The 27439-nt window shown below is 38.7% G+C and overlaps 1 non-coding gene and 1 pseudogene across 1 annotated transcript; both read left to right on the top strand.

The window, feature by feature from the left end:
* Positions 1-18861: 18861 nt before the first annotated feature.
* Positions 18862-18933, top strand: TRNAW-CCA. Its single transcript has one exon. It is a non-coding gene; the product is annotated as a tRNA-Trp (tRNA).
* Positions 18934-20646: 1713 nt separating this feature from the next.
* On the top strand, positions 20647-22420 carry LOC112585255 (annotated as a pseudogene).
* Positions 22421-27439: the final 5019 nt, after the last annotated feature.

Below are 27439 nucleotides of genomic sequence, written 5' to 3'. Positions count from 1 at the left end.
TCTTTTAATTTCATGGCTGCAGTCACCATCTGCAGTGATTTTGTAACCCCCAAAAATAAAGTCTCTCACTGTTTCCACTGTTTCCCCATCTATTTGCCATGAAGTGATGGGACCCAGTTCCATGATCTTAGTTTTCTCAATGCCAAGTTTTAAGCCACCTTTTTCTTTCTTTCTTTCTTTCTTTCTTTTTTTTTTTTTTTACAACAAAGCAGTTTGTTTGTGATCAGTGTTTGAGACTCTACCACCTTTTTCACTCTCCTCTTTCACTTTCATCAAGAGGCTCTTTAGTTCTTCTCCACTTTCTGCCACAAGGGTGCTGTCATCTACATATCTGAGGTTACTGATATTTCTCCTGGCAATCTTGACTCCAGTGTGTACTTCATCCAGCCCAGCATTCCTCATTATGTACTCTGCATAGAAGTTAAATAAGCAGAGTGACAATATACAGCCTTGACGTACTCCTTTCCCGATTTGGAACCAGTCTGTTGTTCCATGTCCAGTTCTAACTGTCACTTCCTGACCTGCATACAGATTTTTCAGAATGCAGGTCAAGTGGTCTGGTATTCCCATCTCTTTAAGAATTTTCCACAGTTTGTTGTGATCCACATAGTCAAAAGTCTTTGGCGTAGTCAATAAAGCAGAAGTAGATGATTTTCAGGAACTCTCTTGCTTTTTTAATGATCCAAAGCATGTTGGCAATTACATACAAATTTGGACACCTTCACTTATAGGTATTACTTTGCTTTTATATACATTTTCATTTATTTTATTTTATTTTTTGACTGCAGTGTGCGACATGTGGAAACCTTCTGAACTAGGGATCAAACCTGCTCCCCCTGCAGAGGAAGCATGGAGTCTTAACCACTGGACCATCAGTGAAGTCCTACTTTGCGTTTAAAATGGAATAAACAGCAGGTTTCCAAATGAAAAAAAAAAATTCTGATAAATTTCTTGCTCAGGACTTGAATTTTGATAAAGTAGGAAAGTCAGAAAATTATTGCAAAGATGACTTTTATATCCCCCAATAATGTAATTCTTCAGTACTGGAAATTATTTTCTTTTTACTTGCTATGATCTTTTCCAGTCTCTCTCACAAATTACTTTCCATTGACTTTCTGAGCCAGTCTCATATGAAACCTCTAGGGAAGGTTCAGTTGTAATATATAAAGCAGCAGTTTTGGTTCATTATTGGAATTTTCCTTCCTAAAATACAGAATTCTAATAATAGAGGCACCCTAGGTATCACATGTCACTATGTTCATGAGAAAATTGGTAATGGTGACATTTAGTTAATTCACACAAACATTATTAAAAATACACACAAGTTAAAGTAATGAGGTATAGATTATTCCTATTAACTGCCTTTCCATGAGTAAGATGGTTCTTGTATTTCTGCCACTTTCATTCATTATTGAACATTTCATTCAACAATTAATGTTAGAGATATAAATTAGAGTTAGATACAACACTGCCCCTGCTCCACAATCTTGATGCATTTGCAGAGAAAGGCTTAAAAGGGATAATTTCAGCAGCTAAGTGTCATAACAAGTATGCACAAGTCCAGTGATGAAACTAAAATGCTGTTCAGTCGCTAAGTCATGTCTGACTCTTTGAAGCCCCGTGGACTGCAGCACACCAGGCTCACTTGTCCTTTGCTATCTCCCATAGTTTGCTCACACTCATGTCCATTGAGTTGGTGATGCTATCTAACCATCTCCTCCTCTGCTGCCTGCTTCTCCTTTTGCCTTCGATCTTTCCAAGCATCAGGGTCTTTTCCAGTTCTTCACATTAGGTGGCCAAAGGATTGGAGCTTCAGCTTCAGCATCAGCATCAGTCCTTCCAGTGAATATTCAGGGTTTTAGAAAATTAGGATTTAGGAAACTAAAATAAGCCCAAGTAATTGATTGGGAAGGTTTGAGAGGGGAATGTTTCAGGGAGGAGGAGATCCTTGAATTTAATAACCAACTAATTCTCTTCAAAAGTCTGATAAAATTTTTCAAATTTGCAATGGAATCTTCCAATTCTTCTCCCTAATACAAAACAGAATTCAATAGGAGACATGCTGTATAATTTCAAGTAATAATTTCTCTTAAGTACAGGGTTGGAAAATGGCATTTCATTGACACTTCACTTTATAAACAAGAATTTAAGTTACTGTTATGGAAGAGTAGGTAAATCTTTAAAAAGAAAATAAAAGCGTGTATCCCAAAGCTCCAATAAGTATTTGCTTTGGATCATTCCCTATGAGTCATGGCTTTATTTTGCAAAAGGATGACAATTTTTTGTAGGTGTCTGATGGTTAGGAGGGTATAACTCTGCCAGAAGTTTTTCCTAAACTGCTCATGTTCAGGAAAAAGGAAAGAATCAGAGCAAAACTGTTCTGATCCCCATCTGTACTTCTCATCACAGAGAATGAAGTTACCGAAAGTCTTGGTTAAAAGACTCATTTATCCCTCTCACCCTCAGCCCCACCCCTGATTTTAGGACTCTAGTTGGTCTAGTTGTTGTTGTCATTTCCCATGTTGAACAGAAAAATGAACACTTGCTGCCACAAGTGAGGTAAGAAGAAGAATTAATCCATCAATGAGAAGATAATTGTTGATCAAAACTTGTGTGAGATACAACAGAGGATATTCAAAATGCATGAGAAAAGGTATCTCTTTGTATGGTGACAGACAGCAACTAGACTTGTCATGGTGACATTTTGAAAGGTATAGAAATAAATTACTATGTTGTGTTCCAAGAACTAACAGGATGCTGTAGGTTAATTGTAATTCATAAACAAACAAACTCATTAATTAAAAAAAAAAAAGATCAGATGTGTAGTTACCAGAGGAGAGGGCGTTGGATGAAGTTACAAACTTACAGTTATAAGATAAATAAGGAATAGGGGTATAATGTACAACACAATAAAGATAACTAACACTGCTATATGTTTATGTGATAAATGAAAGTTATGGGGAGAGTAAATCCTCACAAGGAAAATTTTTCTTTTCTATTTCTTCAGTGTTGCAATTATATGAGATGATGTTCACTAGACCATTTCACTGGACCTTCACTAGACCATTTCATGATGTATTAAGATAAATCTTTATGTTGTATACCTTAAACTTACCCATGCTCAGTCACTTCAGATGTGTCTGACTCATTGTGACCCCATAGACTGTGGCCCGCCACATGAGATTTTCTGTCCATAAGATTTTCCTGGCAAGAACACTGGAGTGGGTTGCCAGGTCCTCCTTCAGGGATATTCCCCACCCAGGGACTTAATTTCCATTTCCTTTTTGCAGGTGGATTCTTTACCAGTGAGCCAGGGGGGAAGCCCTACATGGTGCTGTATGTCAATCATATCTCAATAAAACTGGGGGGTGGAAATATCCACTCTCAGTGAAGCATTGTTTCATGTTAAGAGGATATGGTTGGATGGCATCACCAACTCAATGGACATGAGTTTGAGCAAGCTCCGGGAGATGGTAAAGGACAGGGAAGCCTGGCTTGCTGCAGTCCACAGGGTTGCAAAGAGTTGGACATGACTGAGCAACTGAACAATGAACAACAACAAAAAGCAGCCTTATGGTAACTCTTTTAAAGGCTTGTATTTCAGTCTAGTAATTGTCAGTCTGTCCTCTTTATTCCTGGGACTGTCCTGCACCCTTGTGAAGTGAGGAATTCATTTATTCAAATTAATTGAAAAAATGAAAAAGAATGAAAAAATGGAAAAGAAAAATTAATTTTGAAGGACATTACATATTACAGGGGCTTCCCAAGTGGCTCTAGTGGTAAGGAATCCACCTAACAATTAGGCAATCCTATAGAACTGGACATGGAACAACAGACTGGTTCCAAATAGGAAAAGGAGTACATCAAGTCTGTATATTGTCACCCTGCTTATTTAACTTCTATGCAGAGTACATCATGAGAAATGCTGGGCTGGAAGAAGCATAAGCTGGAATCAAGATTACCAGGAGAAATATCAATAACCTCAGATATGCAGATGACACCACCCTTATGGCAGAAAGTGAAGAGCAACTAAAAAGCCTCCTGATGAAAGTGAAAGAGGAGAATGAAAAAGTTGGCTTAAAGCTCAACATTCAGAAAACTAAGATCATGGCATCTGGTCCCATCACTTCATGGGAAATAGATGGGAAAACAGTGGAAACAGTGTCAGACTTTATTTTTTTGGGCTCCAAAATCACTGCAGATGGTGACTGCAGCCATGAAATTAAAAGACGCTTACTCCTTGGAAGGAAAGTTATGATCAACCTAGATAGCATATTCAAATGCAGAGATATTACTTTGCCAACAAAGGTCCGTCTAGTCAAGGCTATGGTTTTTCCAGTGGTCATGTATGGATGTGAGAGTTGGACTGTGAAGAAAGCTGAGTGCCAAAGAATTGATGCTTTTGAACTGTGGTGTTGGAGAAGACTCCTGAGAGTCCCTTGGACTGCAAGAAGATCCAACCAGTCCATTCTGAAGGAGATCAGTCCTGGGTGTTCATTGAAAGGACTGATGCTGAAGCTGAAACTCCAATACTTTGGCCACCTCACGCAAAGAGTTGACTCATTGGAAAAGACTCTGATGCTGGGATGGATTGGGGGCAAGAGGAGAAGGGGACGACAGAGGATGAGATGGCTGGATGGCATCTCTGACTCAATGGACGTGAGTCTGAGTGAACTCCGGGAGTTGGTGATGGACAGGGAGGCCTGGTGTGCTGCAATTCAGGGGGTCGCAAAGAGTCGGACATGACTGAGTGACTGAACTGAACTAAACTGAACTGATAGAGGAGATGCAGGCATAGGGTGCAAAGAGTAGAACAGGACTGAAGTTACTTAACACACATGCGCATATTAGAAGAATAAGGAAAAACAAGAACACTTAACAAATCTAGACATACATGATAAGAGACAGACGAAGAAAAGACAGAGGTTTCAGGGTGAAGTGGTGTCATTGTCAGACACTATTTGAAAGAATAAAGACGTAATCTAAGAGATGACATTTTACTCACAATTTTGACAGGTGACTACATTGAAATATCAAGAGTTGTGTTCATATTATCTCTTGTTTTCCAATCAAAAGCCCCAAATGCCATCATTTGAAATCTCTGCATTTAATCAAGTCACAATTATTTGTGTCAAGGAAAGGAATAACTCAAAACTAATTTACTTTAGAATTGAAACAAAATATGTAGTCTTACTTGAAGTCTGTTTGTCCTTCTCCTTTTGGTTTGTTTAGGCTAATGGTAAAATAAACTTCTATTCTCTGAGCACAGAGAGAGCAGATACATGACTTGGCACTGGATGGGGGAATGGGAAGCCACCCTGGGATACAAAATGGCAAACGCCCCTCAATCACTTTCATGTTGTTGTGGCCAAACAGCCTCAGAACATCTGGGATTTCCTCATTTTAATTCCAAGTTGTCATATTTTCACACATTCTTGCTTTTTAGTTCTTGGGCTGAGGTATTATTTTCTAATTTGATTTGTGTCCTCTTGCAAAACTGTCAAGAATTCCCATCAAATAGGGACCTTAGATTTTCCCACATCAACTGTCTCTTATCATGGCAGCTGGTGTAGAAGGAGGAAAAGAAAGACTAAAGAGAAGTACAGAGAATTTCTGAGTTGAAAAACAACAACATCAACAACAAACTAAATTGTTAAAGAAAATCTCCTCAAATGTTTTCTTTCATTTCAAAGGGATCTGTAATTTGAAAGTGAGGGACATGGTAGCAAGACAACTTCCAGACCACTTTAAACCTCCCTAGAATTTCAAACTGCCCTGCCCAACTTTCACACTTTGGTCTCTCTCCTCCTCTTGAGGTTTTCCTTCAGCACTTCATTTTCTAATGTACAATATACTTACCTATTTTATCTTAATTATGCTTTGTCTTCACCACTTGAAGACCCCACTGAATATTCATTCACCACTAGAATGACTATTTCCACACTTCTGCACAGTGCAGGAAATCTGAGGAAGAACACTGGTATTAACTTGGTGAAAGGATGAACAGACACTGTAGTAAATATGTTTTAAGACTTGTTTACCCTGGAGTCACTTGTCTCCACTCTAGGGTCCTAAAAACTCTGGAAATTTCTCATTCCCCTCCCCAAAGATTGGATTATATTCCAGAGTGAAGGACTTTCTCTCTCTGAAGGGAGGATGGGATCTTGTGCTAGCCACATTATTTAAGCTTTGAGTCTCATAATTTCCAAGCTCCTCTTCTATGGAACAATCCTGATGAATGTTCAAGTGAACATCTGTCCTCATCGTGTTGTCCTGTGGGGGACTGGAAAACTAATGCTAAAATGCTCTGCGGGTAATAACAATCTGTCTTCTGATCCAAAGATTTTGGTTTCCTATCAGAATACCCCTGTCTATATCTAGCTAGCTATCATCAATCTATCTATCTATCATCTGTCTGTCTAAACTTAACAGACAAATGGACAGGAGGGAAGAAAGGAAGGAAAGGAAAAAGATTGGTTGAATATTAACGTGTCAGAAATTCCTTATACTCCTACATTGGATGGAAAACTCTACAGATAATAATGGAGGTCTATCCAACTTTTAGATATAAATTATTCCATAGTTCCTCAGATCACTCATGGTAATTTTAAGTGATGTTTTCAGTTCAATGCCAACAAATGAGCCAAATAAAATTCAATTTCTGATAAGAGTCAGAAAACTAAAGAGCATTCAAATGTTTGTTTTCAAAGTATTTACTAGAAAATGTGTGAATTGCTAAAAATAAAGAATGATTAATCATTTATACCTGACAGAAGTCTTAGTGAAAAATTGTTCAAGAAAAGGAATGGTAGTTTGAGGTAAATTAGTAGAGATAATAACAAAGAACTCCTTTCTGAGATAACACATAATTCCATAAAGATGATCCCTTAAAATAATTGGAAAGGGAAGAATCATTTGGTCTAAGTTTTCTTTGGGACACGCTCAAAATATAGTGAATTCCCCTCTGAACAGAAGAAATAGCAAAATCGATTAAACCAAAGATTCCAGAAACTTTTAACTTGCTATTTTGCTGACATTCTGAGTCTTAAGAAAGCTTTAGTCAAATGAGCAACTTGTCAATTTGTCTATAGGCATTTCAAGGGTTTTGTTTTTTCTTTTTCCCCAAGTTCATTTAGGGTATAAAGTGATTCATGAAAAACTTCAAAAGGATTGATTAATGCAGTTTAGTTTCTGTAGTTTCTGTTAAAATATCAGAAAGCTCTTTACTCCCCTCAAGTTTTATGGTGATTCACTAAAAAAATCTCTCATTGGCAGAAACACATGTTAGCTACATTTATACATTCAAGAGGAACACCATAGAGACCAAAATATTATGTTACTAAGTTAATGATATGCATATCTCATAGAATTTTCTGTAATCGATATCTGTGACCAAGTTGGCAACAGATCAAACAGTTCCCCAGACAAAATCCCTGGAAGGCCCCTCCTCTGAGCTCTTCACCCACTGACCATTGCAGAGCTTATTATATGGTTCACCTTCAGACAATGATTCACTGCCAGTGTATGATTACACTACAGCTGCTGCATTGGGGATTTCTATCTTGGTGCTCAATGTGAATTACATATAATATTTACCCATATGGTAACAAAAGCACTATGTTCCATATATTGCATACATTAGCTATATAAATATTCTTTTAGAAACATGCACAGATATCTAGTGACTTAAGCAAAAATTGTGTACCCCAACTTTGAGAGAAGATGGTACAAGGAGATTATAAAAAATGCTCAATGTCATTTTCTATATTTATCTGTCATGTCATTGAATGGTTTCAAAGCAGTTTCATTGGCATTTCATCTGATCTTCAGAACTACAAGGTGACCCACCTTCTGATTTTTAGGTCTGTCATGTGAGACTGGTTTACCCTCATTCTAAATGATCCTAGAAGGCAGAACCAAACCAACAGAAGAAATCTGTAGGGAGTCAATAAGGGAGCCTTTTCTGCTTATTAGATCTCTATGGGTACAATAGCTTGCTTTGCTGTTAATGTGTTTCTCAATGAAAATATCTAACACTGTGACCCAAAGAAGTCAAGTAGCCACTGAGTAGCCAGATGAGATGACCTTTCAAATAGCTTTTAATGTTGGTTGTTGTTCACCTGCTCAGTTGTGTCTGACTCTTTGCGACCCCATGGACTGCAGCATGCCAGGGTTCCCTGTCCTTCACCATCTCCTGGAGTTTGCTCAAACTCACGTCCACTGAGTTGATGATGCCACCTACCCAAATCATCCTTTTGTTTCCCCCTTCTCCTCCTGCCCTCAATGTTGGGATCTTGGGTAAATGCTCTAGGATTCCTTTAGTTAAGGATAGGTAGTAGCTTGCTGTCCTTCAGATCCTAAAGGGAATCTACCATCCCTTTCTTCCTTGTCTATATTCTTCAGTGCTACTGGACACATGCCCAGTTAAAACGAAGAACAGTTCAGCCATGGGCTGCAGCTGCTGTGTGGCTAATGGAAAAGGCAGCCAGAATCCTCACTCTCTCTCTCTGCTCCATGCCAAAGGCTTGCCTGATTTGAACAAAAATCCAGTCAAGCTGCCTGCTTGGCACTATGCGACACATCTGGGGGCCTCACAAGATTTCTAACTGAAGTGAGGGTCTGATTTCAAGCTATGTATTAATATTAATATCAATATTAAATGCTCTCTTATCCACTGGGTTGTACCATAAGCCAGTGAAAGCCGGGAGCATGAAATGCTTGGGATCTTGGAGCAGCAAAGGATCTCAGAGAAGATCTTCTGCTATATTTTTCAAAACATATTCCATGGAAACATTGCCTTGTGAAAGCCTCCTAGGGAAGAAAATGATATGATATCAAAGAAATTAAGTAAATATTGTACATTTGGATCTTCCTAGAAGATTCACAGTGCACATTAATTTATTAAATGTTCTGAGAAGTCTTATTGCAAAGAAACTTCAGTAAGTGCAGAACTGACCAACGCCATTTTCCCCCTTGCATTATGGTCACTAACATTCCATAGATAATACCCTGGGATACAACGAATATTTTAGTATCAAGCCTTTCTTCTTACATATGAAGAAACTTAGGTCCAGAGATATAAAGTGATATGTCCCAGGCTGAACAAACTGACAGTTATGATGAGACTAAGGATTCCCTGCTCCTAATTGTATGTTCTTTTTCCTGAAAGATTGTCCATGATCACATTCTGGACTTTCATACTTCATTTTATCATGCCTAGGTCTGGTGCTCATCTTTAGACTGATCAGCTCTGGCTATAGGAAAAGTCTGGGAAAAGCCTTTAGATAAATATCAGTTCAGTTCAGTTCATTTCAGTCGTTTAGTCATGTCCGACTCTTTGCGACCCCATGAATCACAGCATGCCAGGCCTCCCTGTCCATCACCAACCCCCGGAGTTCACTCAGACTCACGTCCATCGAGTCAGTGATGCCATCCAGCCATCTCATCCTCTGCCGTCCCCTTCTCCTCCTGCCCCCAATCCCTCCCAGCATCAGAGTCTTTTCCAATGAGTCAACTCTTCGCATGAGGTGGCCAAAGTACTGGAGTTTCAACTTCAACATCATTCCTTCCAAAGAACACCCAGGGCTGATCTCCTTTAGAATGGACTGGCTGGATCTCCTTGAAGTCCAAGGGACTCTCAAGAGTCTTCTCCAACACCACAGTTCAAAAGCATCAATTCTTTGGCACTCAGCTTTCTTCACAGTCCAACTCTCACATCCATACATGACCACAGGAAAAACCATAGCCTTGACTAGATGGACCTTTGTTGGCAAAGTAATGTCTCTGCTTTTCAATATGCTATCTAGGTTGGTCATAACTTTTCTTCCAAGGAGTAAGCAAGCTTCACCAAACTACAGGAGCCAAGAAGGAGTCATACTATTAAAAACAAAAACAAGAACAATAATATGTCAGATTGAGGAAAGATGTTCTGCCAGATTTGGAATTAGTCACAACTAAAGAGTTATTCATCATTCTATGACTTCTCTAACACATGTATTTCCTCATTTTCACACAAAATTCCTAATGAACTTTTTGCTTAACCTACTTTACCTGTTCCATGAACCTCAAGTCCACTCAACCCCACTCTACCAACTGTGAAGTAGACAATTAGAAATTACATCCTGTTAATGTTCCACCCTTATGGCAGAAAGTGAAGAGGAACTAAAAAGCCTCTTGATGAGAGTGAAAGAGGAGAGTGAAAAAGTTGGCTTATAGCTCAACATTCAGAATACGAAGATCATGGCATCTGGTCCCATCACTTCATGGCAAATAGATGGGGAAACAGTGGAAACAGTGTCAGACTTTATTTGGGCTCCAAAATCACTGCAGATGGTGATTGCAGCCATGAAATTAAAAGACGCTTACTCCTTGGAAGAAAAGTTATGACCAACCTAGACAGCATATTGAAAAGCAGAGACATTACTTTGTCAACAAAGATCTGTTTAGTCAAGGCTATGGTTTTTCTAGTGGTCATGTATGGATGTGAGAATTGGACTGTGAAGAAAGCTGAGTGCCGAAGAATTGATGCTTTTGAACTGTGGTGTTGGAGAAGACTCTTGAGAGTCCGTTGGACTGCAAGGAGATCCAACCAGTCCATTCTAAAGGAGATCAGTCCTGGGTGTTCATTGGAAGGACTGATGCTGAGGCTGAAACTCCAATACTTTGGCCACCTCATGCAAAGAGTTGACTCATTGGAAAAGACCCTGATGCTGGGAGGGATTGGGGGCAGGAGGAGAAGGGGATGACAGAGGATAAGATGGCTGGATGGCATCACTGACTTGAAGGACATGAATTTAAGTAAACTCCAGGAGTTGGTGATGGACAGAGAGGCCTGGCGTGCTGCAATTCACGGGGTCGCAAAGAGTCGGACACTACTGAGCAACTGAACGGAACTGACTGAATGTTTAAGAAGTGACATGATCATCAGTTCAGAAATTCAAGATTCCTTCTCTAGAGGGCTCCTTCAGGCTCAAACAAGGCTCTTGAGGTACAAAAAATATATAGATTTAACATTCTCCCCTAATATAACTCAAGGTTGCAGAGGGTGGGGTGGGGAGGGGAAGACAGCAGTAGTGAAAATTCCCATTTAAAGAATTAGAGAGGGGAACACACACCTTGGACACTTATAGATGGTGGTAACAAGATGGACATTGGATGTGTGACTAACTTCTTTGATAACTGACTAAGCCTCATAATTGGTCAATATGGACCCCAAGATCAGAGTCCTGGAAATATTTTCACTGTTTTTCAGGATCATCCATGAAAGAGGCATTGTAGAATCCCCAGGCTGTCCCAACTGAGTTGCTCAATTCTCTTGGTGGTGATTTTGGTGACTGTGAATTACTTAAGATGTTGAGAAATGTGATCACCTTTTTTCAGTCTTGAGGATATTTTTCATCAAATAATTGCCCTAAGACTATTTAAGTGGCTGCTGCTCAATACCATTATTGTAGACACTCCTTGCTAATTAATAATATAGAAAACTGTGTAGTCTAATGTAGACTGAACTACAAACTTAAGACATTGTCCATCTTTCTACCTTCTATTTAAAGTTATCAGCCTTGGAGCATAAACAAAACACAGTAGGGCTGACTTGGGCATCTAGATATTTTTTTTACATAAATGAATTTTAGATCAGAGCTATCTTATAAAATTTCCTCCAGTGATGGAAATGCTGTTATTTCATGCCATCCATTATGGTAAACATTAGGCATCAGGGTCTTTTCCAATGAGTCAACTCTTCGCATGAGGTGGCCAAAGTACTGGAGTTTCAGCTTTAGCATCATTCTTTCCAAAGAACACCCAGGACTGATCTCTTTTAGGATGGACTGGTTGGATCTCCTTGCAGTCCAAGGGACTCTCAAGAGTCTTCTCCAACACCACAGTTCAAAAGCATCAATTCTTCGGCGCTCAGCTTTCTTCACAGTTCAACTCTCACATCCATACATGACTTCTGGAAAAACCATAGCCTTGACTAGATGGACCTTTGTTGGCAAAGTAATATCTATGCTTTTGAATATGCTATCTAGGTTTGTCATAACTTTCCTTTCAAGGAGTAAGCATCTTTTAATGTCATGGCTGCAATCACCATGTGCAGTGATTTTGGAGCCCAGAAAAATGCTGGGAGGGATTGGGGGCAGGAGGAGAAGGGGACGACAGAGGATGAGATGGGTGGATGACATCACCAACTCAATGGACATGAGTCTGAGTGAACTCCGGGAGTTGGTGATGGACAGGGAGGCCTGGCATGCTGCAATTCATGGAGTCGCAAGAGTCAGAAACGACTGAGTGACTGAACTGAACTGAACTGAGGCATACATAGCCACTGAGTACTTGCTAAGTGGCTTGAGCCAAAGAAGAACTACATTTTTCATTTTATTTAATTTTAATTAATTTAAATTTATCTGGCCACATGTGGTTAGTGGCTGCCCTACTGGACTGCACAGCTCAAGAATGATGGAATGCTAAGGTTAATTTCCATCCAGAACTGCTTAATATAGCAATTATCAAAGGGTGCTTTGTGAGATAAGAGGAGTAAGAGACTATGAAACTGGTGTTCTCTGATTCATCTCTTTTTCTGCATATTCATATTTCAAACCACAACCCTGTGTTATCTTTAGTATCAGAAGTAGAGTTTATTAAAAAACACTATACTAATATCACAACTCAGAAAGACCAATGACAATTTGATCTTAAGCAGTTTAAGATATTCCCTATAACAAAGTTATATACTTACTCCATTATTTCCAATTCTATTTTTTTAGCAAAGTAACCTTGAACAGGAACTTGCCCTCTTGAAATGCATCTATGGAGGCCATCAGAAATATTCAGCAATTTCTGCTCATTTAATAAGTTACTTTTGTTGTTGCTCAGCCCCTAAGTCATGTCCTTTCTAATTGTGGTACTGCAGAAGACTCTTGAGAGTCTCTTGGATGGTAAGAGATCAAACCAGTCAATCCTAAAGAAAATAGACCCTGAATATTCATTGGAAGGACTGATGCTGAAGCTGAAGCTCCAATACTTTGGCCATCTGATGGGAAGAACTGACTCATTGGAAAAGACTCTGATGCTGGGAAAGATTGAGGGCAGGAGGAAAAGAGGGTGACAGAGGATGAGATGGTTGGATGCATCACTGACTCAATGGGCATAAGTTTGAGCAAACTCCTGGAGCTAGTGAAGGACAGGAAAGCCTGGTGTGCTGCAGTCTATGGAACAACAAGAAGTCATGTCCGACTCTTTGCAACCCCATAAACTGTAGCCCACCAGCCTCCTCTGTCCATTTGATTTCCCAGGCAAGAATACTGGAGTGGTTTGCCTTTCCTTCTCCAGGGAATCTTCCCAACCCAGGGATTGAACCTGCATCTCCTGAATTGGCACACAGATTCTTTACCACTCAGCCACCTGGAAAGCCCAATAATTTACTACAAAATTATTAAAACTTCAGCCTCAAAGAGCATACGATCTGATCTCAAGAGAAAAACCATTTATCGTTACCCAAAATTAATAGTTTGTCATTCTGTTTTTCATTCATTTTTGGAATGGGGAAATGGAAGCTCACTGCTTCCAGCCCTCATGAGTTAGTTCCATATTTTCTTCAAGGTTCTATTAAAAAAAAAAAAAAGAAACACTTGCAGGTTTAAGTACTAGTGTGCTTTTGGTTGCAAGTGACAGAAACCCATTTAAGATACAAAAATCAAGAAAGCATGTATATAGGAAAGCCTCACAGAAGGCAAGACAGGAATACTCAATCACATTTACAAATAAGAGCTATCTTCCAGACACGCAGTGACACCTGGTAAAAAGCCTGGCATCTTATAAACCCCATGCTGAACACAGAGATATAAACTGCTTTTCTTCTGTGGATAAATTTGCAGGAAGATTCCTAAAATCTTTGTTTTGTTTTTTATATAGACTGTATGTATTTTATTTTTTCTTAGTAGCTTCCAATCAAGAGTTTAAAATTCAGTTTTGATCCATATTTGTAGTTTACCAGGAGCTCTCAAGGACTGAACTTACTCTGTCACACTTTGTTCTCACTTGAGACTCACTTTATCTCATGAATCACATGCTTTGGATTCTTTGCTGTGGTTTCCTCCTCCATCCAATTACTTCTAGCTTCACTTTGTAAGACAAAAATTGCTCTTTCTGCCTGCTTTATACTCCTTCTTTTTGCCTTTTTACTTACATATGTTTTCCATTTCTGTTAGTATTCCCTGAAGATGCCCAGAACCAAAGGGACTGAAATAGCAAACAACATGTCAACAGCAGCCCCCAAACTTTGAGCACTTAGTACAACTTGGAAAATGAGGGAGAGTAAGAACAACATGAAGGTTAATGGGATTTAGTTTCTGCTACTGGGGACTGTCTGACAAAGACTCACAGCACAAGTGCTAAAACACATCAGCGAAATTTCATAAAATCTGAAGGCACTCTGTGGCAATTAGAACAACAAAGCTGACAGTTCTGTTCTTGGAGAACCATTTGCCTTCAAAAGAAATTGGTTTACAATAATGGATGGGCATGAAACCAGGTTATCTGAAGAATGATTGAAGATATAGGAGACTTCAGCCTAGCATCAGAAAATTGCACAACATAAGGGTCAAAATATTACATAACCAAAAGTCACTTCATCTAATCTTCTATACAATGTTTAAATTTCCTAACAACTACTTGCCCAACTAATGCTTAAAATGAGGAGTAGTTTCCTCATTCCTTAAATAAGCAAAGCAGCTTGTTGAATAGATATGTTTTGAAATAAGTTTTTACTGAGTTTTCACAAACATGCAAACATTTTACAAATTGTAAATGGATAGCTCAATGAATGTTCACAATGTGAACTTGCTCTCCTTTTTCTGTTCCTGAGGGTCATCTGTCTACTTGATTTATTTTAAAAAAATATTGCAGCATAACTGACATATTATATTAGTTTCAGGTATATGATATGATTCAATACTTGTGTACATTGTGAAATTATCACCACAACATCTAGTTACCATCCATCACCTCACAGATTTACAATTTTATTTTCTTGTGATGAGAATTGTTTAGATGTACTCTCTTAGCCACTTTCAAATTCACCATATAGTATTATTTACTATAGTTACCATTTTGTACATTATATCTGCATGACATTTATTTTGTATCTGGAAGTTTGTACTTTTTTATTGAAATAGAGCTGATTTACAATGTTGTGTTAGGTTCAGGTGTACAAAACATCTTGGAAGTTTTGTGAGCATGGGTGCCTATCCCATAAGTTCACTAAATTATGAAACATTAGCAAGATAACTACTGATATTAAAAGTTTGAGGACCAGTTGCCTAACAAAGGAGAATTCACTACTGGAAATGCTGCCCTAAGGGACCACTCAGTAGATGGTCAGCTGATCTTCCCTGGCAATATTGCGAATAGAGCCTGAACCAACCAAAATTTCTACGGTGAGTAGAGAGCTCACGCTTACATAGTACATAACCCACAGTGCCCTGAGTTCTTGCTTATCTTGTCAGCCACCAGAAATGTAGATGGGCTTCCTGTGGTGGGAATAAGATGGGCAGGTTCCCTGTAGTCAGACAACAGGTGCAGCAGGAGAGTAGATAGTGAGAGCTCATGTCTTAGATTCCTTCCCTCCTCAATCATCTAGTTTTTTCATAACTAGATTCTTTCCTTTATTTCCTTCCAATCAGCGGGACCACTTCTATGTGCATCTATGTCATAGAAATACAACATAAGTATCATTCTCACTGAATCCAGGAGTCCCCAAACTCTGGAATTACACATTTACCTAGTGTTCAATAGTCAAAAAAGATAAATTCCTTTTACAGGAAAATTATTTAAAAAAATTTTTAAAGGGCCTGATGTAGTAACTCAAATGCTCTGAACACCAAATTTTACAGAGCATGGAACAGTGAATCAGACAGGTAGATATTTGTTGAGATCAAATCTTTAAAATGGTGACTGGCCTAAATCTCTCCCCATTTTGTGATTACTCTCTAAAAATAAGGTTGCTGCAGGGAACTCTACTTAATACTCTGTAATAACCTATATGGGAAAAGAATCTTAAAAAGAGTAGATACATGTATATGTATAACTGATTCACTTTGACAGCAAAACTAACACAATGTTGCAAATTAACTGTATGCCAATGAAAATTAATTAAAAATAAAATAAAATTAAAAATAAAATGGTGACCAGCTTGCTAGTTACAGGTGGTTTGTTCTAGTCAACATCAGAACAGGACATGTCAACCAACAACACAGGGAGAGACCTATGACTGTTTGAGCTATACACACCACACCACACTTACTACACTATCCAGTGTGACTACAATGTACACAGAGCATAGAACCCTCCCTCCCTCTCTTCCTTTCATCCTTTCCTCTTTCCTCTCTTCTTTCTATAACTATTTATTGGGTTAACTATGTGGCAGGCACTTGGGCAGGACACAGAAGTGAAACAGCATGTTTCAGGTGATTTTTGAAATTTAAAATCTTATACGGTAAATGTGAATTCGTGAAGGGAAAGCTCTTGTGGGAATAGACCTTGCAGACCAGCCTGGGTAGCAAGGTGAAATTAGCTTACGTGGAAGGGAGGAATAGGAAAAAGTCTCACCCTTGGTTCAATGCTAATTCACCACAGCTTCCCACACACAGCCATTATTATGAAACAATTTACTGAAAACATAAAACAACACATCATAAATGTCTACATTTTTGTGCCATGAGGATACCATATCTTTGTGACATCTTGTTTGCTGGAATATTTAGGTGAGTTACAAATGTATCAGCACATTGTCCTATGTTAACAAAGCGTCTAAGAATACACATGTTTATACATTGCTCAAGGGCAAGGATATTTTAACATAAACTCCTCCTTCACCTCATTTAGCCTAGTAACCTCCAAATATATGCTGAAAACATGCAAGTCAAATGATACCCTGGTGCTGTCAACTAAATTGAAGAAGAATTTAAAATGAAACTGATCTCTTCTACCCTGTGAAATTTAGAGCTTAGGTATTTTTCTCATTTCCAGGCACCAGGATTCCAGAGTTCTTTCTAGAACATTAGGGACACATTATCAAGTTTACCAAAATAAGAAACACTTTTTTTTTTTTTTTCATATAGGAGAATATATATCTTCGGTTTTAATCTCAAGTACAGTCAATAAAATCATATGCTAATTACATTTTAAGAAGAATGATTCCAAGAAACGGATCAAATGGTCTCCACCTTTGTTCTTGTGGCATATTTCACGGTAGAGATGTGTTATCTTAGCCCCTGACTCTGCCCATGTTACTTTACTTAGCACCCGCATTTCTGGGAAAGTCCAGCCAGCTCTACTTGTGTGGCATGGGAGAGACGAACATTCTTAAGTAGAATGAATTATGCAACTGAACGGATCAGTGATAACTGTGGTTTAAACTAAATTGAAGAGCAGCCAAAAATTAAACTGACCAAATTTAGTTCCATCTCAGCCTTACTTGAACTTATTTAAGATGTCCCTGACTGTTTAACTCTCTGCCTTATAGAATAAAAATTAAAACTTTCTCTACTAGCACTGGGAACTATATTTAATATCCTGTAATAAACCAGAATGGAAAAGAATACAAAAAAGATATGTGTGTGTGTGTGTGTGTGTATCTGAGTCACTTTGCTGTAGAGCAGAAATTAACACAACATTGTAAACCAACTATAATTCAACAAAATTAAAAAAAAATTCTATAATAATAAGCAGAAAAGACCCAGAAAAAACAAAAACACTCTCCTAGATAGAATTCAATGAATTACTATTTACTGACAATGACTCTTCCTTCTAACTAGATTTTGATGCAGATTTGACATTTAAAGTCTTAAAGGTGCTTTAGGGTTTATATAAATATTAGTCCCTGACTCTGCCCTTGTTACTTTACTTAGCACCCCCATTTCTGGGAAAGTCCAGCCAGCTCTGCTTGTATGTTATCATGGAGGCAAAATTTTGCAAAATTATACTCAAGTTCATCACAACAACAGAATACAAACACACAAAAAAACATCTGGAAAAGAAGATAAAAAAGAAAGCATGGGTGGTCACTTTCCTAATCTATACTCTCCCTAATAAATCAGAGTTTGCTTCTATACAAAAATAATACATCATCTCTCACATCTTGAAAGTTGCTAGAACTATTTCGTGGAAAAATGACCTAATGCCTAAACCATCTCAATCAATCCTAGAGCTTCCTAAAAACACCCAATGAATGACACCTGTTTGGAAAACATTCGTTTGCTCCCTGGTACCATGCTGGCTACTTCTTGGCTTCCTATCCAATCTCTGATGTAGCTGGTAGATGACCACAGTCCTCAATTGTTTTTCTGCACATTTTACCATTGTTCCCTTATTTGTTTCTTTTGAATCTGATTTCTGCTATTATCTTTTGGATCTTTGGTTGAAATTCTTAGAAAAATCCTCCTGGAAAGCTATTCTTTTCACTCTCTTATTGGTGCCTTGGAGAGCAAAGCCAATAAGAGGCTAAGAATGAAACTAGAACAAATCATTTTATCTTTGAGTTGTGTGGCTACAATCAAAACCTCATTTGCGATTCATAATCATGCAATATTTTACTTTCCCTTGTCAAATTCAGAACATTCTCAAAACATTTGCACTGTCTGGCTTCATTCATTACTGGTGGTAATAGCGGAGTGGGGTAGAATGGAAAAGGGGTTGAGGAAATTGAAACTCTTATCCCCCTCGAAAAAGTGAATTGTTTTGGAAGCAACAATTGAATTCAGTCAAAATACGTAAATCTAGTGGGCCTTAAAATAATCTGCATTTTTTTTCAAAAAAGAGAAAGAGAACTGATAACCACCCATAAGAAATAACTGCCTGGGGACTTCCCTGGTGGTCCAGTGGTAAGACTCCACGCTCCCAATGCAGTGGGTCCAGGTTCAATCCCTGGTCAGGGAACCAGATCCTGCATGCCACAATTAAGACCTGGCATAGCCAAATACAATTTTTTAAAAGAAATAACTACCTAGCTCTCTCTAGACATAGCCAATCCTTCCTAGATATAATATGTCCCACTTGGTGAATTACATTTGCAGAAAATGCAGATGTAATAACTATATCAGAGTTTTTTCTAATTTTCCATACAGTGCTGGAAAATTCATATAATTTTATGCACTTGTGCTGTTGGGTCATGTGTGTGTGTGTGTGTGTGTGTGTCCTTTGAAAGTTGCTCAGTTGTGTCTGTCTCTTGGTGAGCCCATAGACTGTAGCCCACCAGGCTCTTCTGTCCGTGGTGCATCCTAGGCAAGAATACTGGAATGGGTAGCCATTTCTTTCTTCAGAGGATCTTCCCAACCCAGGGATCGAACCCAGATCTTCTGCATTTATGGCAGATTCTTTACTGGTGAGGGATCAAATGGCTGCCTTGATCCCATGTGTATGCAGAAGCCATGGGGAAAGTACTTCTTCCTAGGAGAATATATTGCATTTGAAAAACTGCACAAATGAAAACATCATAAAACTTCTGGGAAGCTCACTGAATGTGTGTTTGTATTCCTGGACACCCACGAACCCCTGTGCACATGGATATGAATTAACTGCCCTTTGCAGACAACAGTAACTGCTGGCTCTTTTGTGAAGAGGATGATGTGTCTTCCATTTTGGACACACATGGAAAATTTTCTTAAATTGCTTTCTGTTTCTCTCGTTAAATGTGGGAATATACCTAAAAACCACAGCAAAACTATTCTTCATGTGTGGTCTGAAACATTTATCCCCTTTTTCCTAGAGAAGTAAGGAAATTCTATATTTAGTCTTTTGTGGTAGAAGGTAATAAATGACTTTGAGATCTGAAAATTACTAGAAGGTTTATTCTATTAATAAACTAATAATCTTGGTGTTTAAGTTTTGCATGCTTAGGAACTTTTAATTAGCAATTTGGTCTTTGTACATTTAAAAAGCTAAAGCTAGACGCATGTTAACATATTATTTTATACTTTACCATTTATGAAACTGGACTCAAAGGCTCAAGACTTTTCTTTTTATTGGAAGGAAAATAAAGTCCTTCCTCTGACAAAATATACTTTTTTCTTTTTTTTAGAGCATAAAGCAATGGGAATAATGGAGAAAACTTAAAACGGAAGTTCAAGAGATTACAAATAAATGCTGAGTGAAAGATACTTAGTGGCTATTCCATTCACACAAACCATCATCCTGAGATTTAGCAAAAATTGTATGGCTACTCAGGATCGAATATTGTTCACTACTGGCTGGGCTTCCTCACTAACTCTTAGCCTCCTCCCTTGGCTCTCATCATAAATGCTTGATGCTCTGGTCATATCAAACTAAAGAAGCTCCTCTGTCCAACAAGAGAGGCTCCCATTGTCCTTAAGTCCAAAGAGAATAACATTGCTTTAGGCTCTTCTGTGAGGAACATCAACACTTCAAAGCTTTTAAATCCGCTGTACTTTCCTCCGTGCTGACGTATCATCTACTGTGTAACTTTTACTAAAATGGAGTTTTTGTCTATTTTGGAAATCATTAGGTAGATCATTTCTTCTCTGTTGATTTATCCAAAGCTTGTATACAACTTCTCATGTTCATTCTGTACCTAAGAGCAATAGTTTATGGTTCCAAAGGGTACTGAAATTGGTAGCAATCCCAAGGTATTGGATGCTGGACAAACTGACCAATGGACTTGCTCTTGTCCATCAACCAGTGGCCCCAGGCTGAGAGAATGCCTTCCCTTCAAAATTTTCTCAAGGAACAGACTGCAGTATTCTCTAACAGGAGATAAAATAACTCAGATATGCATGCAATTGTTCAATATGATTGATGGGCCAAGTCCACTGGGTTTATACTAGAGTGGGTAGCCTATCCCTTCTCTAGGGGAGCTTCCCAACTGAGGAATCAAACTGGAGGCTCCTGCATTGCAAGTGGATTCTTTACCAGCTGAGCCACAAGGGAAGCCCAAGAATACTGAAGTGGGTAACCTATCCCTTCTCCAGGGGATTTTCCCAACTCAGGAATTGAACGGGGGTCTCCTACATTGCAGGTGGATTCTTTACCAGTTGAGCTACCAGGGAAGCTTCATCACCATGGTGTTGTCTTTTCCATTATCTGCTCAGGAGCAGACCCTTCTCTGGAGTAGAGGGGTAGAGTAGGGAACAGAAGATGGCTAAGTGAGCAAATAGCTTTCCCTTTGGGGCCTGGGGACAGGAGAAAGTTTGGGAATACCCATATGTGAAGCATACTGTACTAAGTATAAACTAAGTATAGGCTCTCTACATGTATACATTTTTATTACAATAAAGCCAAGTTAAAGTTGAAAGCTTTATTTAGATACTAAAAAGCAACAAAATTCAAATTTACCACATGGATTTAATCTGAACATTAAAATTCTTTTGTTAAATCTAAGTTGACATATCACATCTGCTTAGTAAGTGACAGCTTCTAGTTTGTGAGATATACACAAGCACACACGTACACACACATATAATATACATATATATACACACACACACACACATATATATACATATCATACACTCAGTTATGTCTAACTCTTTGCAACCCTATGGACTGTAGAACACCAGGCTCCTCTATCCATGGGATTTTCCAAGCAAGAATACTGGAGTGGGGGTGCTATTTCCTCCCCAAGGGAATCTTCCCAACCCAGGGACTGAACCCTAGTCTCTTGCATTTCCTGCACTGGCAGACAGATTCTTTACCAGAAGCACCACCTGGGAAAACCTACACACACTCACGCATGCGCACACACACACAGACACACACACACACACACATATATATATATATATATATATATATATATATATATAATTAACCATGCTAGGAGGGAAAAGAAAGAGTAATAGATTGATGGCCAGGTCCAAATTGATATAACCTACCCTTCTGGTTTTTTTATGAATGTTATCAGCACTGACAAAACCAGAGAGAATTTCTCTGTGATCCATGCCACCAAAATCTCTGCTATTCATTGTATTATGTCCGAGAAGCCACATACAAGTTGTGCAGAGTGGGCACTAAAAGGACGATCCATGATGCTTACACGACCAGCTATCTGGATCCTTTCATCAAAGCAAGTAACAGACACCATTCAGATTGATGCAGAGACTGGTTAGAACACCAGTTTCATCCAGGTCCAAAGTTTGGTAACCTGATTTTGGTGATTGATGGTGCTGACCTGGTAATAACTGATATGATCACCAACAGAGAGACATCCTGGCTCTTGAGATGTGGTTGATGTGAAAGATGTCAATGGCAGCCGTTCTGCTAATCTGGCTTCCCGACATTTTTGGTCTTGGCAAATACAACAAACTATGGATTTCTCTTAACCAAGGGAAAGATGGCTATCTCCACTGCTGTAGACAGAAAGAGACTGGTCGCCAGTGATGGGGATGGAGAGCTCCTTGTGGCTAAGTAGAGATATTACAGCACAGAAAACAAATACAGAACCCCTTGAGAAAAGTGGTATCTTGCCATTGGTATGGATTCAAATTCATCCTCTTTGAATTTATGTAACCTTTTGTGATGAAAGCTTCCACCACAGCACTTTCACCAAAGACTTTAAATGCTCAAACTGCCAGCCTTTCCTTCAATTAATATTAGATCTGTGACTTTGATGCTAATCTTCTAGCCAGATACAGGAAACCTGACTTTCAGCCACAATCCTTGTTTGTCTTTGGCAGAAGAATTGTTGATTTCTTAGGTCCAGCCCTTTTTCCAGGCTGTTATTCTTTGTTGCTCAGAATCATACTTTCTGTCAAATGATTCTTTCCATATTCTACAAATATTCCTGATTTTCTCATCATTCCACAATAGGAAAGAAACTTTGCATTTTATTACAAGTTGATCACTAAAGTGATGTTGCCTATAAGCTTAAATTATAGATCATGACCCATCTCTGGAAACCCTTCCCCCCAGGTGGTGAGCATTAAGCTAAAATACTTTTGTTTAGCTCACAGGAAACATCGTGACTAGGTCCACCTATGAATGACTTCAGCAAGGAATAAATTAACCCATCTCCTCTGGAGGCTGACTGGAACCAGGAAATGTCTGACCTTATTTCCTCCTCTTTTAGTATAAAAGAAATCTGAATTCTAACACAGGGAAGATGGTTCTTTGGGACACTGGTCCACCATTTTCTCAGTCTTCTGTCTTTACAAATAAAGTTGCTATTTCTTACCCCAACAACTTGTCATTCAATTTATTGGCCTGTTGTACAGCAGGCAGGACTAGCTTGGACTCTGTAACAGTTTGTAATCACATTTAATTTCATTTCTGTTGTAGTCAGTACTTTTTTTTTTTTCTACTATTTTGTACATATTACTGATTACTATATTCATATAGTTTCTTAATATATTACCTGTACTTATTATTATAGCATTTTTAGCATTTTTACTATATATGCAGACCAGGAGGGAGAAAAACAAAAGTATGGATTTTGGAACACTTAAGCTTTCCTTTTCTTCATCCTTTTCCACCTCTTTTACCAAAATGTCTATCTTCTCCTAAAATGTCACCTCCTTTAGAAATCTTCAAAGACCTTGCTGATGTGAGAGCATTCACGGGCCACAGGAGTTGTACCCCAGAGCTGCTTTACCCCTAGCTTCTTCCTGAACCACACACTCTTCTTAGGTACCACCCCCAAATTATAGTCAGTTTGTCTTGTATCTTGTACCTGTATGCAGAAGTCTCAGAATGAGGAAGGCAGAGTGACAATCCAAAAAGAGCTTGGACCACTGACATTTCAAAATGGCCTTTTCAGCCCTGGTTTGCTTATTCCCAGACTATAACAGGGGAGAGAAAAAAACTCTAATACACGAGAGTCACGAACTTTAACAAAGCTATCAGTTCAGTTTAGTCACTCAGTCGTGTCCGACTCTTTGCAACCCCATGAATCACTGCACGCCAGGCCTCCCTGTCAATCACCATCTCCCGGAGTTCACTCAAACTCATGTCCATTAAGTTGGTGATGCCATCCAGCCATCTCATCCTCTGTCGTCCCCTTTTCCTCCTGCCCCCAATCCCTCCCAGCATCAGGGTCTTTTCCAATGAGTCAACTCTTCCCATGAGGTGGCCAAAGTACTAGAGTTTCAGCTTTAGCATCATTCCTTCCAAAGAACACCCAGGGCTGATCTCCTTTAGAATGGACTGGGTGGATCTCCTTGCAGTCCAAAGGACTCTCAAGAGTCTTCTCCAACACCACAGTTCAAAAGCATCAATTATTTGGCACTCAGCTTTCTTCACAGCCCAACTCTCACATCCATACATGACCACTGGAAAAACCATAGCCTTGACTAGACAGACCTTTGTTGGAAAGGTAATGTCTCTGCTTTTGAATATGTTATCTAGGTTGGTTATAACTTTCCTTCCAAGGAGTAAGCGTCTTTTAATTTCATGGCTGCAGTCACCATCTGTAGTGATTTTGGAGCCCCCAAAAATAAAGTCTGATACTGTTTCCCCATCTATTTCCCACGAAGTGATGGGGCCAGATGCCATGATCTTTATTTTCTGAATGTTGAGCTTTAAGCCAACTTTTTCACTCTCCTCTTTCACTTTCATCAAGAGGCTTTTTTGTTCCTCTTCACTTTCTGCCATAAGGGTGGTGTCATCTGCATATCTGAGGTTATTGATATTTCTCCCGGCAATCTTGATTCCAGCTTGTGCTTCTTCCAACCCAGCGTTTCTCATGATGTACTCTGCATAGAAGTTAAAAAGCAGGGTGACAATATACAGCCTTGATGTACTCCTTTTCCTATTTGGAACCAGTCTGTTGTTCCATGTCCAGTTCTAACTGTTGCTTCCTGACCTGCATATAGGTTTCTCAAGAGGCAGGTCAGGTGGTCTGCTATTCCCATCTCTTTCAGAATTTTCCTCAGTTTATTGTGATCCACACAGTCAAAGGCTTTGGCATAGTCAATAAAGCAGAAATAGATGTTTTTCTGGAACTCTCTTGCTTTTTCAATGATCCAATGCATGTTGGCAGTTTGATCTCTGGTTCCTCTGCCTTTTCTAAAACCAGCTTGAATATCTGGAAGTTCACGGTTCAGGTACTGCTGAAGCCTGGCTTGAAGAATTTTGAGCATTACTTTACTAGCATGTGAGATGAGTACAATTGTGTGGTAGTTTGAGCATTCTTTGGCATTGCTTTTCTTTGGGATTGGAATGAAAATTGACCTTTTCCAGTCCTGTGGCCACTGCTGAGTTTTCCAAATTTGCTGGCATATTGAGTGCAGCACTTTCACAGCATCATCTTTTAGGATTTGAAATAGCTCCATTGGAATTCCATCACCTCCACTAGCTTTGTTCGTAGTGATGCTTTCTAAGGCCTGCGTGACTTCACATTCCAGGATGTCTGGCTCTAGGTCAGTGATCACATCATCATAATTATCTGGGTCGTGAAGATCTTTTTTGTACAGTTCTTCTGTGTATTCTTGCATCCTCTTCTTAATATCTTCTGCTTCTGTTAGGTCTATTCCATTTCTGTCCTTTATTAGTTACTATTTTTTGGCACTTTGTTATAGCATCTGACACCTATATCATAATCAATACACAAATGGAGTGGGATCTTGAAATATAATAGAGAAGGAAATTGCATCCATTTATGGAAAATAGGGCTATGATTCTTGGACTTCTTAACTAGTGGCCCGAGGTTCATATCTGCTACATGTAATTTAAAATTCTGGTAATTTCTAACATGGAAAAAAGCAAGATACTGCAATAAAGGATATCAGAGGGTAGATATTGTTATCAGAGGAAATCTCTCTAAAGAAGGGATGTTTAAACAGTGATTTAAAAGGTAGGAAGGAACTGGCTGTGTGAGGAGCAAAGAGAAAAAAATCTTCAAAGAAGGTAATCTGCATGGGTGAAGATCTTGGAAGAGATAAACATTTAGATTACTAAGGAAACTGAAAGATTTCCAGATGACTAGACTTTGTAGGGAGTTGGAAAGTGAGATGAGGTTGGTGAGCTAGGCAGGGGCCAGAACATGCAGGATCTTGCAGGTCAAGATTAGGAGTTGAAATTTATTTTTGGTACAATGGTTAAGCTACTGAAGGGTTCTAAATAAGAGCGTGATATGGTTTAAGTTTTGTCCTAAAAAGATGAGTTTGGTTGCTGCGTAGTGAGTGGATTGAAGAGAAGAAAAATGTTAGAGTGGAAGCAGCAGGAGCAGTTATAGAATCCTGATGAGAAATAATAAGAACTTTATGTAAGATCATGGAGGTGATATAGAACAGTGGAGAGAAATGGTCAGATCTGATGCGTTTTGAGATACACTTCCAGAAGTTAGGTAAGACTTGCTGAAGTTTTGGATTTGGGGAATAAAGAAGAAAGAAAACAAGTGTTGCATTTTGAATATATTAGGGACGAGATGATTGTCAGCTGTTTTTATGAGTCATCTTAGGCTTCTGTAGAAAACAATCCCCCCAATCTGTGGTTTATCAAAATTAAAGTTTATTTCTCACTCATGCAACAGACCACCATGGGTCTTCCAGGCCACATAGGTCTTCTGGGAAATTCTTCCCTAGGTGGTGGCTTGGGGATCTTTTCATCTTGTGACACTGCCTTCCTCTAGGTCCTTAGGGTGTTGTCCATTCAGCCTGCTAGTGAATAGAATAGGGCAAGCAGAGGGATATGTCTAAGAGAAATATACATACAGGCCTTTTCAAGCAATGGCATCATATCTACCATATTGCATTGACCAACATCAATTACATGACCTAATCTAATTGCAAGAGATGCTGCAAAATCTAGTCTAGCCATGTGCCCAGGAGGGAGGGAAAAAGGTAGAACAGCCTTGACATAATATTCAGTGGGGATGTCAAATAGTCTCTGGGATATAAAGTTTGGAGCTGTTTTCTTTACTGAATTAGACGGAAAAGATAAACAAATGTCATCAAGTCCCAAGTCTAATGATCTAACTTAGGCATTTCAGAGGATGCACAGATGAACACCTCTTTCTTACTACCCATAATGGCTGTGTAAAGTAATTGAAAAAAAAAAAAAAAGATATAAACCTCTGAAAAAGTTGTCAGTGAAAACATTGGAAGATTGTCAGAGAGCAGCAAGTATTACTAAATAAAAGATGTAGACAAGGTATATCACATAGTCAGGAAAGGGAAATTTATCACAGGCTAGAGTGATACAGGGAATTTTCCTAAATGAGGAAGAATTTGATCATGAGGAATATTAAGAATTGTCCAGGGGGATAAAAAAGACACAAGGAAATGAATCAGTAAAAATAAAATCTTTTCACTATTTAAAATAATTGAATTTTTATAATAATTGGCATTCTTTTTGAAACAACAGATTGAAATAAGTCAAATAACTAGCGATCAGCTACTAAATAACTTTATTCAAAAATATGTTTATATGCCTTCATTTAATTTTTCTCTTTCCAAATAGGCTTAGGAGTACATCCTCAACTGCTAAACCAAAC

This window comes from Bubalus bubalis, chromosome 5 (assembly GCF_019923935.1).
Source record: "Bubalus bubalis isolate 160015118507 breed Murrah chromosome 5, NDDB_SH_1, whole genome shotgun sequence".
NCBI lineage: Eukaryota > Metazoa > Chordata > Mammalia > Artiodactyla > Bovidae > Bubalus > Bubalus bubalis.
This window is presented reverse-complemented; position numbering and strand designations above follow the sequence as displayed.